This window comes from Pieris napi, chromosome 4, assembly GCF_905475465.1.
Source record: "Pieris napi chromosome 4, ilPieNapi1.2, whole genome shotgun sequence".
Taxonomy (NCBI): Eukaryota; Metazoa; Arthropoda; class Insecta; order Lepidoptera; family Pieridae; genus Pieris; species Pieris napi.
The window spans coordinates 303,685-316,306 of record NC_062237.1 but is presented as its reverse complement, the minus strand read 5'-3'; the positions used below and the strand labels follow the sequence as shown (position 1 = coordinate 316,306).

Here is a 12,622-nt window from a genome sequence, read left to right as displayed (position 1 = left end):
AGTTCTATTTTATCCTTATTCTACGCAAACATAGATACAGCACTCCGTGTGTTTCTGAGGTAGCGGTTTCGGTAAACCGGTCCCTATTTACAACTTTACAAGGCCTTAATTAGTAATATGGTATAAGACACCCATCGCACTGTTAATAAGGAAGTTTTAATTAAAATTCAATAGTGCAGCTGTTTGTAGAACATGTGTTTTACTGAATAAGGAAATACAATTGACTAAAATATATTAATGCACTTTAATTGTAATCTACTGACTTTACAAAATGGTATTTTAATTGTTAAAATAACACGAAAAGAACCCAAAAAGGAAGCTCGTTATCCCTTAGCGAGGGTTTTTAACCTCTCGAAAGTTTTGGATACACAAAAGTTTAGTCGCGAATATCGCTATTGCCTAACTGATTGAACCGCTAACAATGTTTACGTAACCTAAGGCTCGGCAGCTCGTTATTCTGGTTGAGTGAGAGCTGTAATGGCTGGTGTCGGGTTATAGCTTGGACGTGTCGCTAAATGCATATTTAATCAATCGGTTCCTAAACTGATGTACTTTTTGATTGGCTTAAACGAGAAACTCACCATCAACCACAATAGCTAATATAATATTATTACTACGCCTTTAATTAAAGTAAACCCGTGTTTATAATCGTTCTGGTAGAAAATATCCTCCTAATTTTGGCTTTCTTTCGTATAAGGTGTTCAATGGTCATGTGAGAATAATTTTGACAGGTTGTCGTTTGACAGAAATGGCCGGTCGAGGTTGATGCCCGATCAGTTGGCTTCGCGCCAACTGATTAAAAGCTTATAGACTGTGGCGTGGTACAAGGAATTTTAGAGAATCTTAGTTATTTTTTTAATACTGAACTTATGCATCTTACGTTTCATCTCAAGCCTAATTGTATTTAAAGTTTAAATTAAATATCTTATCTTTTATCTGTACGATACAACATTTTAAATGTATAAGCAAATGTTTATTTTGTGCGTCTCTTGTAACCAAGGCCTACATTTGTTATTATACAATTTGTTTTAAAAATGACAACCGAAGAACGAAGACGCGCCAGGTCACTAAAAGTTAAACTTACTTGAAGCGGTTATAAATCGCTAAACGCGTTCACTAGCACCACCAGTGAAGTAGTTAGACCGCTAATGAAAATACGTACAAACGAGCCCGCCCGCCAGATTTGTCCTTATTGCGTTTGTGGGAACTGCCTGTTTGTATATTTAACGGGTGAGTTTACCGGTAGTTAAAACGAACTGATAAAAATCTTTGACTAATTAAAGGGGAATATCCCTATATGAGGCGTTTAAAACAAACAAATTAAAATACATAAAGCAAATACAATTTGTATCTTAAATAGTCTCCATTTAAATAACTCTCGGAAGGTGTTCATTTTAAATATAAGTAAAATACGAGGTACGCACGTAGTATATTCATATTCCTAAGGTGAACTCGTGACCTCAGGGGTTTTACGAACTGGGGAAACTATTCTACATTAAAAAAGTGTATCTGAACTTAGTCATTCAAAATTCCCTGTCAACCCGCTTCCATATATTACAATGAAAGGGTGGTTGCGTGACGATTTTTTGTCGCTTTCTTGTTAGAACCGACAGTATAATTTATAACTTTATTGTCACTGCGTATAAAATTTAACTTCTGACAAAGCTAAAATGGAATAATACCCGTTAAAAAGCCCATGACGAGGTGAAACAGTGAAGTCGAAGGTGACTTGTGCCCAGAGAGTAATGGTGCGGACCATTCTAAAAAAAATAAGGAGTGACCACATAAGGGCGAAAACTAAGATCACCGACGCTCAACTATATCCTTGATATGATTAGAATACTTCAGTTCGGCAATTACTTCAACAATGCTTAACCCTTTCAAACTTGACCCACACGAAGTTTGGTATCTTTGGAGGCACTTGTACAAGATTTTTGAAAACTACTATAACGGTTAACAGAAGTCTTAAAGCTTGAACAGGAGGACTATCATAATTATACATTATATATCATTGAATTTTATTTATGACATGATTTTGTTATTTCATAGTTTCGCATGTTACAGCGATATTCACGACTTCACGGACTCAGTCTTGAAGTTGTTAAGCATGAAACTGTCACGCAGACTGCAGCTAACTGTAACTTCATCGTTTGCTCATTCTTTTTAGATGCTGTAAAAGAAACAATTTTCCAAGTACCTAATTGTATGAGTTCGATCTCAAGGCACGGTTAAAGCAAAAACCGCAAGATTACCGCTATTTAGTTTTGTCAAGTACTTTTTGTTGAACTCTGTCCGTTTGAATTTACAAAATATAATTGTGTCACGTCGTATGACATGATTTCATCGACAGTTAGTGTCAGTATTGCCAGATGCCCGAGGGGTTATCTCCGTCTTGAGTTAGCTCATTAGCTTATGTTTGTTTGACACTTGACAGTAAAATTTATGAGATTTATAGATTTGATTTTCATTGAAACGAAAACCGGAGATGTTAGGTCATTTAATTGTGTTATAAAGAAGACATATTAGAAAAACATCTCGAAAAAAGGTAGAAATTCACATGAATTATTCATGATTTAATTATATGTTGACATGATGACGTAAAAACCCAAATTAATTCCGTTTAAATCACAAAAACAAATTATAATAATTATTTGAATTATGTAAAGCGGATAAGGCAATTTGAAATTGGAGGCTTTTAATAAATAACATGTTTGAACATTATATACAATTATTTATTTAATTATTAAAAAATAAATGTGAAGACGAAGATAAGTTTCTTGGAAAAGTTGTTGGTTTTCTTCGTATAAATGTTTAATTTGCATATAAGTACCTACCGTTCTTTGTTTCCTCCCCTATATTGTCTCGACAAAGTGTATAATTACACCATCGTATGCCTGAGATTAAAAATAAATAAGAAAATATAACAATAATTATTAATCACAGATGTAGACCAAATGTTCTACATTTGCAGTTAATTTTATATAACCGCGAAAGTTAAGTAGGTAAGCATCTTTGAAAGAAACTTTTGCCTGTAATGTTTCCAAATAGTGTTTTGATTTATTGTAATTTCTTATACCTCCCTTAAAACAATAAAACTTCTTACTCAAGGCCGATAGATAGTCAACAATGCGTGTTCGTTTCAAAGAAAATTTTGCACTAAAATATAAAAACGAAGGCAGGCTGCCAATTCGCAAACAAATGTTGAAGAATTTCGCAAATTTTTTTACAACGCCATTAAGCTTAGAGTGTCGCATTCAGAGTATTATTTTTAAAACAATACGTGTACCCGTGGAAATAAAATATTTTTACCTGGGCCACTTTATCTACATCTAATTCTGTGAAACAGGTGCTGTGACCGGCTGTCACAATAAAAAATGGCCGTTTTGTTATGTTTATTTTATTCAATTGTTTCAATTATTTATTTTAGTAAATTATTTCTATACAGAATTTAGTGTGTGATTTAAAAACTACTGGCCGTGTAGCTTTTTCCTAAATCTTTTTTAAAAATACAATTATATCAATAACTTTCTCGTGTATTGATATATGATATTGTCAAAAATATAACCGCAGTGGCATGTGATGAAATGTTTTGGGGAATGACACTATTTTTAGATCGGTCCCTTGTTCGTTCATTGAGTCTGAATGATCTGAGTGAGATTAAGCCCGCATTGCTCACATTCCGGAACTTTTTTGATTCCGCCATTGTATTGTATTCATTTCAAATTCCAATAAACTCTGACATGTCACGTCATTCGTGTTTAATAGCAACTTGGCTTTAGAAGAAATAATTAAATTGATTACTATTTTTTCAATTTGATGGCCAAATAAATAATTAATTATAATTGTCTCTCTCGTTAAGCATTTAAAGATTATTTTAAATAGATACCGTAGTCTTAAACATCGGTTCCCGTAATGGCTGATCAGCGTTAGAAACTGTCACTTCCCTTTGTTTCAAAATGGGGTCTTTTTGATATCGATCGCGCTCAGGTAGTCGGGAACGGATGATTTATTGCAAGTCTTGTTTGTCCAAATAATCGATGCCTGGCAAATTTCCACCCCACACCGATATACGCCCTAATTTATGGGCGATAAAGTTTTGTTTCGTTTGTACTACACTTCTAGTTAATGTTGCTATTACGAAAATTCCTCGGCTGCTATTCGGGTGATTTTCGATAAATTAGGGATTTGTTTGCGCTAATATAAATTATAAAGGTTCATTGTGAGCATAACAAACGACTGTTTGAACAGGGCAGGCTTTAAGCGAACAATCGAGTATAAATAGTAATTTTAAATGTTTAACGCGTAATATAAACGCGCGCTGATGTAGGTACTACGCATTTTTCAGAACAGAAAAAAAACTAAAAAGTTTACCATAAACAAAAACTATTTATTAATTGAGACAAGATTTTAGGTCGTCGTTTGCAGCCCCAAGCGACTTCAATGTTATAAGCGTTTTATTCTAGCAAAGACTTGGCAGACTACAATTTTTCACAAGGGTGTATCCCTGACGTGATTACCGAACCCCCCGCACTCCGTCCCCCGTGCAACCCCCAGCCATAATGTAATTCACCTTCTCCTGGCCCTAGCTAAAACAACTATCCGATTCAATGATTTCCACTGCACTATAAGAAACCATATTTATAGATGATATCTTCGTCTACGTTACCACGAGGAACCCAAACATAATATGTAAGTCGCATTTCTAATCCGTACAAAATGTGTAAGTCAAAAATTGGCAAAGGCGATAAGGGAGGTAACACGCGTTATCAGCGGTTATCACTCAATCTGGTACACGCTATACCGTGTAACTACACTATTACAAGTTTACGATACGTGTTATAAAACTAAATTTTATGTTATTGCCTCGAGCATTCAGATTTCAATGATAACGCGGGCTTTCTTATCGTTACGTATAGATTTTTCTCGGTATTTTAGGGAGAAATGGTTTTATATGAAACGCAAGTAAATAAGCGTCTTTCTTACGCCATTTTCTCCCCAGTACGCTTCGGCGTAACGTTTAGAGTTGTGTCTTAGCGGGAAATACACCCGTATGTGAAAAACCAATTTGATTTGTCATCGGGAGTCTTACCATCAACATTTTTATATTACAGTTAATTCCATCATGTTTTCATATACGGCGACAAATAAACAATAGATACAATCTGTCATAGTTCAATCGTTAAAATAAATTGCGTTCTATTGAAAAATTGCACGCAATTGTAAAACTTTTACGTTTGATTAGAATCATCTAGAATTAAAAATAAATTCCGAGTGGCGTTAGGTAGTGGTATCTGTTCGTCGCAGCTGTTATCAGTTTATCAGCACCAATATCAATAAATCATGCAGCTCTATCATATTGTAATTAAACAACCTTATCAGTACACCGGGTTACATGCTCCTTCACAATATTATAACGGACTATGGAGAACGAAATCATTATTTTGGCCCGATGTTTTATAACTAAGCGAATAATATTTTCTTTTGATTAATAGGGATATGTATTACTAAGAATATCAGAGAACCGAGAAAGTTACCGGGGTTGCCTCTGTTGGGATTCTGGTCTCGCGAAACCATAACGATTTGAATGTTCAATTGGGTCGAGTGTGAGGTTATAAAAATTAAAATACATTTGGTAGATGCCGTTCTAAAGTATTTGGTTCTAATTGGCGCCAATGAGAGAAACACGGTGACCTGATTGCATTAAATATCAACCGGTTTACCATAGGCCCAGTCTGACAAATACACATTTATGCTTCGTTTCCTAAACTAAGGCTCAAAATATTCAATTAACAGTAGTTTTATATAATTAGTCTAACAGACAAAATATTTAATATATAAAAAGTAAAGGATGCACTTCTGAAGCGTCAATTATAATCGTAAAGTGTTACGTACTGCTCAAACTTCTAAATTTACTTTATATCCTTTATTATAAACAATAAATCATGCTTGTACAGCTCTCAAGGTGATCCAATGTCCAATTTATCCAAGGCGTCGCTTTGATTACGCTTCAAGTGCACACTGATAGAGGCAGTAACAGATTATAAAAAACATAAGTCATTTTAAGTGTTTAAAAGCCATCCCAACTTCAAAATCATTTATTCATGTAGGTACACTTATGAACGTCCATACAGAAATACATATTAAATGCTCCTAATTTTACATTTACTGCCAGTTCTCAAATCAAGGGCGTAGAAGGAAGAGAAGAACTGGCAATAAACTCTCCGCAATTCTTTTTAATAGCCAAGTTTTTCGTTTTACAAATGTTTGTAAGGAGCTGCAACCATTGTACCAAATCAATTCGTTAATTTAAATTCATTTTCAATATATATTCATTTTTAACATTAACGCCTGGACCAATTTGGGAAATGATTTTGTTTGAATAGATAGTTGATGATGGTTGGTCAAAGTAAAATATTTGCCTCGGGAATGCGAACGACCAATCAAAACACCCAGTGTTTAATATTCTGAGCGCATAATTGTCCGTTATGTTTAGGCCATAAGCAGTGGTAAGTAGTCATTACAAGCGTATAATGCTTGTCGAATATTTTATAAACATTCATTGTTTATGTCTGCCACGCTGCCTTAACCGCCGTTCCATTTTCGTGCAATTCTAATTACTCGTTTATAATACATAATATTACGCTACGGGAACAGAACATCCGATAGAGGGTAGTTGAGAAAATTCACTATGTTTCCTACCCACAAGTAATCTTTTATACTACTATTGTTAGATTGGTAATCCATTAATTTATTTCGTTTAATAATATACGAATGTAATATAATAATGATATACCTATAGATAACATTCATGGGTTTCATTGAAACGTATAACTTTAGAAACTTTCAATCCGATTGAATAGCAAATAGCTTTATATGTTTAGAAAATAAGCCATAAATTAAAGTCCGAACTTCACCGGTTTACGAAACGAGAGCCTTTAAAATTCAATAAGTGTCTAAGGCTGTACATACACGAACGACGTTACTGGCCAACGTTTTTATTACTTTTAATGAGACTTTTAAGTGTCTTATTTTAAAGTGAATCACACGGCACTGTAACCTTTATTCTTTAATTACTTTTAGTAATAGTAACCAGCAGGTAAGCTACATTAGGCAAGTAATAAGTAGGTAGAACAACGATTGAACCAACCAACCAGTAAAACCAGTGCGAGCTAAAGTTGAAATTAGGTGCCTGTGTCGCCCAAAAGCGTCGGCCCTAAGTCGATGGGTGGTATGGGCTGCATGTATAAATAATTTGATAAACGACGAAGCAGGCCCAGCGGGGCTACCTCCTCGTTAATATACTTAATGGCTGGACATGTGACTGAATTCTTACAAATAGAGAATATTTTATTTCTGTTACGAAATTGCCGGTACGACTGTCAATACAACGCAGGAAGGGCAAGAAGCAGATTTCGTCAATAGATAAACCGTAAGATAAGAGGTATTAAACCTTTTTAGGATTAATAGATTTAAAAAAATAATGTTAAACTCGTAAGATACTTAAATATAAGATTTAATAACATACTTAATACATACAATAACGGAGCTTATATTATTCCCGCAGTGGTTTCTCTGACAGTGTCAAAGGCGCGAGGCACAAAGACTCGAGCTCACAAAGGGCATACCCCGAGGGCCCTACAGTCTTACACTTTAGTGGGATACCCAATTGAGCAATTAACTAAAGAAACCAGCCACGAATTATTTCTTTTAGCTGGCGTACTCGACTTATGTGTAACTTGACAGAACATTTAATTCAGTGCTTGCAAATGTAAAACACTCACGACGAATTAAATGGAGCCAATTAAATGAAAAACTCGTTTAGAGGAAAATATAAAAATGATAATGTGGCTGTTCACTGCCGTAGACGGTAACTGGGAGTTGAGTTTACATATGCTTTTGGCGATCAGCAAGCATGAAGAAACAGTTCGACTCGAAATGATACTTTTGAACTTATAATCAATTCAGCGCACTGCACAACCAGAAACAAAGGAGTGAGTAGATTGTATGTATCGGTGGCATCCCGAGTCATTAAAACAATAAATAACAAGCTGTCCGCACATAAATCTAAATATCACCGAGACGCAAACGACTTGGACGAATGCAAATGATACCAGCATAACGCTCACGCTTAAAAATTTATAAGCGGCCATAAAATATACAGAACAAACAGATCTTTGTCGGACGCGTGAATCCCGAATGTTAGCGCGGTCATCGAACTCGCTACTCGCCGTACTAATTAGATTTAATGCGTTTTACCTGCAATTAGTAGGTGTTAGGTAATATAGAGCGGCTGTTGGTATAGTGTTTGGGCCGAGGCTGCTTTATGCTTTGTTTTCATAATCATCGCCCACGCACCCGTTTCACCGTTTTTATTGAGCACACATCGATATAGTGTTGGGTTTAATTATTTTTATATCTCGCTCGCATCTCCAAGTGTTATAACGATGTACAACATTGTGGAGCTCGAGTGCTATTGTATTAGATTTATGCGATTGTTATTGCAATATATTTGAAAACGTTGTTTACATAGTTATTTGGAGGATAGCTGAGTTATGGGAAACGGTTACACGGTACGCCAATAGGGTAAAATATAATTTGTGTTTAATGGCTGAAATGAAAATAAAATACTTAAACAAACGTGCTTTTCGTATCATCACAGCGTTATTAATTTGATCAGTGTATGACGAACCGATGTTTATGAACGTTGCCTGTGCTCGATAAAGCAAAACGAAACTTTACAAGCGCAAAAGCGAAATATTTAAAATTAATATATATTTTTTAATTGAGGTTTAATGATTTACAAAGCAGACAAGCCGATAGCGTCGCAACTCAAAACGCCAATAATAAAATTCCACTATTTTTATTCAGCTAGGCTTTCGCAAGCACTGTTCAACTTTTATATTCCACCGTTTCGAGTACCGGCAAGAGCTGTCAAGAAATAAAGCGCATATAAAATTTGTCAATTTATTGCATAATAAAAATTTAGCGCAGATAAATCTGTTTAGGGATCCGAATGACACTTTACTTTTTAGTGACGAGACTTTATTGCAAAAAGTGAGTTTTTATATTGATTTTAATTGACAGCTAAGTCGTTTTCGGTCTTCACATTAAGTTTTATATGTAAATTAATAATATTATACAAACCTTATCAACACTCACATGTTCTTAAGTCAGTAATGAAAAATCTAAGGCTAGACTAGTGAATGACCCCATAAATAATACGACAGACAGTAGTCTGTGTTAAGTATTAAACACATTTCTCGGGCGTACAATAATAATAAATTACAACAACGGTATGAATGCTGGCGTTCAATGTATCGCAGACTTGTCTCTGAAGCGCTGAGTGCAGCCTCTACTTCAGATAAAACGACAACAATTTACAATATTAATAATGCCCGCGACAACGAAAACGCCTCTCGCCAAACGCTAAAATCCCAACTTCGCTTATATTGATATTTTTATCGACTAGTAAAGAATAAGACAACCTAAGAAGCAAGGAATTCCGTAAAGCTATTTTAAAAATTGTAACGCGTAGGCATTGTCATATGACGTTAATCGTCGATGAAGACGAGTCGTAAATATGCGTGAGTCAGTCGGACGATGGTTATTTTCGACTTGCAAATGAGAAAGTGCAGTTTAAGCTATAGCTAGGTTTAGTTCAGGTGGCGGGTGCAACGCACTCTTACGTTTATTTCTTTGCAGGCCTGCACCGAGTATCCGGTTGTTTCGACCATAAACTATTTTATACTTTTTCTGACGTTGACTTTAGCAACAGAATACCAATGGGGCTACTGGTTTAGGAATGCTACTATGGATTATTTAAGGGTGTACGTTAATTAATATACATATGTCTTTTCTGTACGTAACGATTTCCACACATCGGGTGTGTAAGGTATAAAAACTGTATAAAATAAATAACGAATAGTATATGAATGCGTAATTCAATGTTTTGTATCATTTCAAATGAAAGAATCTCATCTTCATGCAGCAATTAGAACATATAATTTTTAAGGTAATAAAAATACGTGAAGATATACACAATTTTGACCTATTTTTACTCAAAGGTACAGTCGTTACAAATAATTAGCCATTTTATTGGTACCAAAGTAATATTTATTTATATGTAAATTCTTAGTTTATTCTTAAGTACCTACTTCGTTGTACAAAACGCGAGGTGCAAGTATTCTTTTATATTTATTTAAAATGTCGTTGCTATTCACCTCATGACTAGAAGTCGCAACACGACACATTATTTATTAAGATATATAATCGTACCTAATTGTCTGAGCGGCTATCGCGCTTACACTTATCGCCTCAAAACAAATCCTAGCGCCTTATCAAGCCACAGGTAAACCTACGTCAAATCAATACGATAACTCACCTCTTTCAGCAAAAATCGGAATAAAACCCAAGATACAACACAATTCACAGTTGCACACTAATCACATCGTCTTCTAAAACACATAATTAAATCCATGTTATCATTTAAAAGTATCGATTCACAGGATCCAGTCACACGGTTAGGTCGCTTCTCCGCGACGCTATAATTTTAATTTTAGAAAATTGCAGTCCTTGAAGGTTTTTTACGAGAAAAAACTGTTGAGATTCCTATATTTGGTATTGCTGCAGCACTATAGAAATATGTAGTTATGTCATAGATCAGCTGAGCGTGTTTTTCAAACAATGCTTTCGGCGCGATAAAAATTTAACAAGTACACGACTCTACACCGCGACGCGCGGAGAGGGACTGAATTTGTTTCGTCGAATCACGAAACGCCAATGGCGAATGAGTGAATGAGAAGGGCGCCAGCGCGCGAGGAGCGTGGCGTGGGGAGTCTCCGCAACTTTACTGCACATGTAGATGGCGCTACTTGTGTCAGGACAGAGGACTATCTTAAGAATCAACTAAGCAGACGTTACTGTTTCTAACACCACTTGATGATATGATAAAAACCAAGATATTCGTTTACTTTAAAGAAACTTATTGAACACAGATCAAATATATATTTTGCAATGACTTAAAGAAGAAAAAATAATTCAAAGAAGGAGGAGGAGTGCCTCTAGGCTGAGGCCTACCATCATATTATGGATATAGTATCAAATTAGAACTTATCAAAATTAATCTACACCCGAATACTGCTAAAATAGTTCATTTAAATGGCTTTAGATAAAAACTACCCTAGTTTTAATCGGATAATGTTTACTACCAACCTTTTAGACGTGTCTTGTGCATTTATTCACCAACTACTTACAGTACTAAGTGTGTTTAGTAGATATCAAGTACCTCAGAGCATTCAATTTCCTATCTGTGATTCTAAATTAGGGAAACATTTCCAAATTATCCACGCGAAACGTTTTATCAAGTCCCTCTCCACCATATCCGGATTTAATTTACGCGAACAGCGGCGTTTTCTTCGTGACGGAAATTAGTGTGTACATTGCATTACTTTGAAGAGAGTTTTCAGAAAATCAGTGAGTGTTCGGTAAATGTAAAAATTTCATTAAATCGGAGATTGGGAATCGTAATGGCAAATGAAAAAATCGATTAAAGTTTGCGGAGCCGCTTCACTTTGTTATCTCGAGGGTCGATCAAATAGAATTCATTTTTGATCTCACTTCCCTATCACCGAAATAAAGGGAAGGCTCTATTAAACGAAAGGCTCCTCTACAGTTGTGATTTCCGATTTCAGCTGATTAAAAAACGGCCTATACTATCAGGCAACTGTTACTGAATGATTACCTAGAATTCCTGTATAGTTTTTGTAAATTTATCTATATAATTTTAATATTAACTAATTAAAGGAAAGAAATCTTATGAAAAATAATCCAACAAATTATAAATAATATTATTAATCATCACCCAATATCGGTCATCGTTCACGTAATTGATTTAGTTCTGCGCGGGTTCAATAAATCAGCGCTTTATCTGCGCTATCGCTTCTATTGTTTATGGCCAGCGTATCATCTGTCATATTTCAACAAGAGGGGTTATTTACACACCAATAAACTCTTAGTTGTTGTCACAGGAAAATTAGTCTAACTAATTTATAAACGTTACCAACAATTATTATTTCTCTGAAAATAATTGAAATTGTTCGGTTTTAAAAGACGCCTACGTCATGGCGCAAGCAAGCAAGATATGAAAATATTTTGTGAATATAGATTTATAGTAGAAAAAATGTAACATCTTTATTTCAAGATACTTAGTTTGTTTAAAAAATGGAAAACGTATTGTAATCTTATTCCATTAATGATTAAGACACCGTGTCACCGTCTTTGGAGATATGAAGACGCCACAGATTTGACTATCTGCGACACAATATGAATGTTATACACTTATAACTAAACATGTAATTACTGCGATAAAGTAATAAGAGTGCGTAAAATGTAAACCTAAGTTGACATTAGATAACTGAGTTGATAGACCGGCGCCGCTTTATCACAAGTCTAGACCGGCAGGTTAAAAACGATTTTTATCTCCCAAATTCATATTGATATTTTAACCAAAAGCATATTGAGAATTTGACGGGCCCGCTTTATGCGTAATGTTATAAGCATGTGTCTGAATTTATTTATGTATTTTTCGTATATAATAAATTAAATGTTTTAGAATCATCATATG

The 12,622-nt window shown here is 34.9% G+C and overlaps 1 protein-coding gene across 2 annotated transcripts in view; it reads right to left on the bottom strand.

Annotated features, from left to right (window-relative positions):
- The window catches only part of LOC125048604 (frizzled-2), a 102,153-nt gene that overhangs the window by 4,328 nt on the left and 85,203 nt on the right, over positions 1 to 12,622 (bottom strand). The window contains exon 1 of one of the 2 annotated variants that reach the window (XM_047647351.1): positions 10,382 to 10,793. The exons of the other annotated variant lie outside the window; for it this stretch is intronic. The gene's annotated coding sequence lies outside the window, so the exon portion shown is untranslated. Of the gene's footprint in view, positions 1 to 10,381; positions 10,794 to 12,622 lie in introns of those variants that run through there. 2 annotated transcript variants of the gene reach the window in all.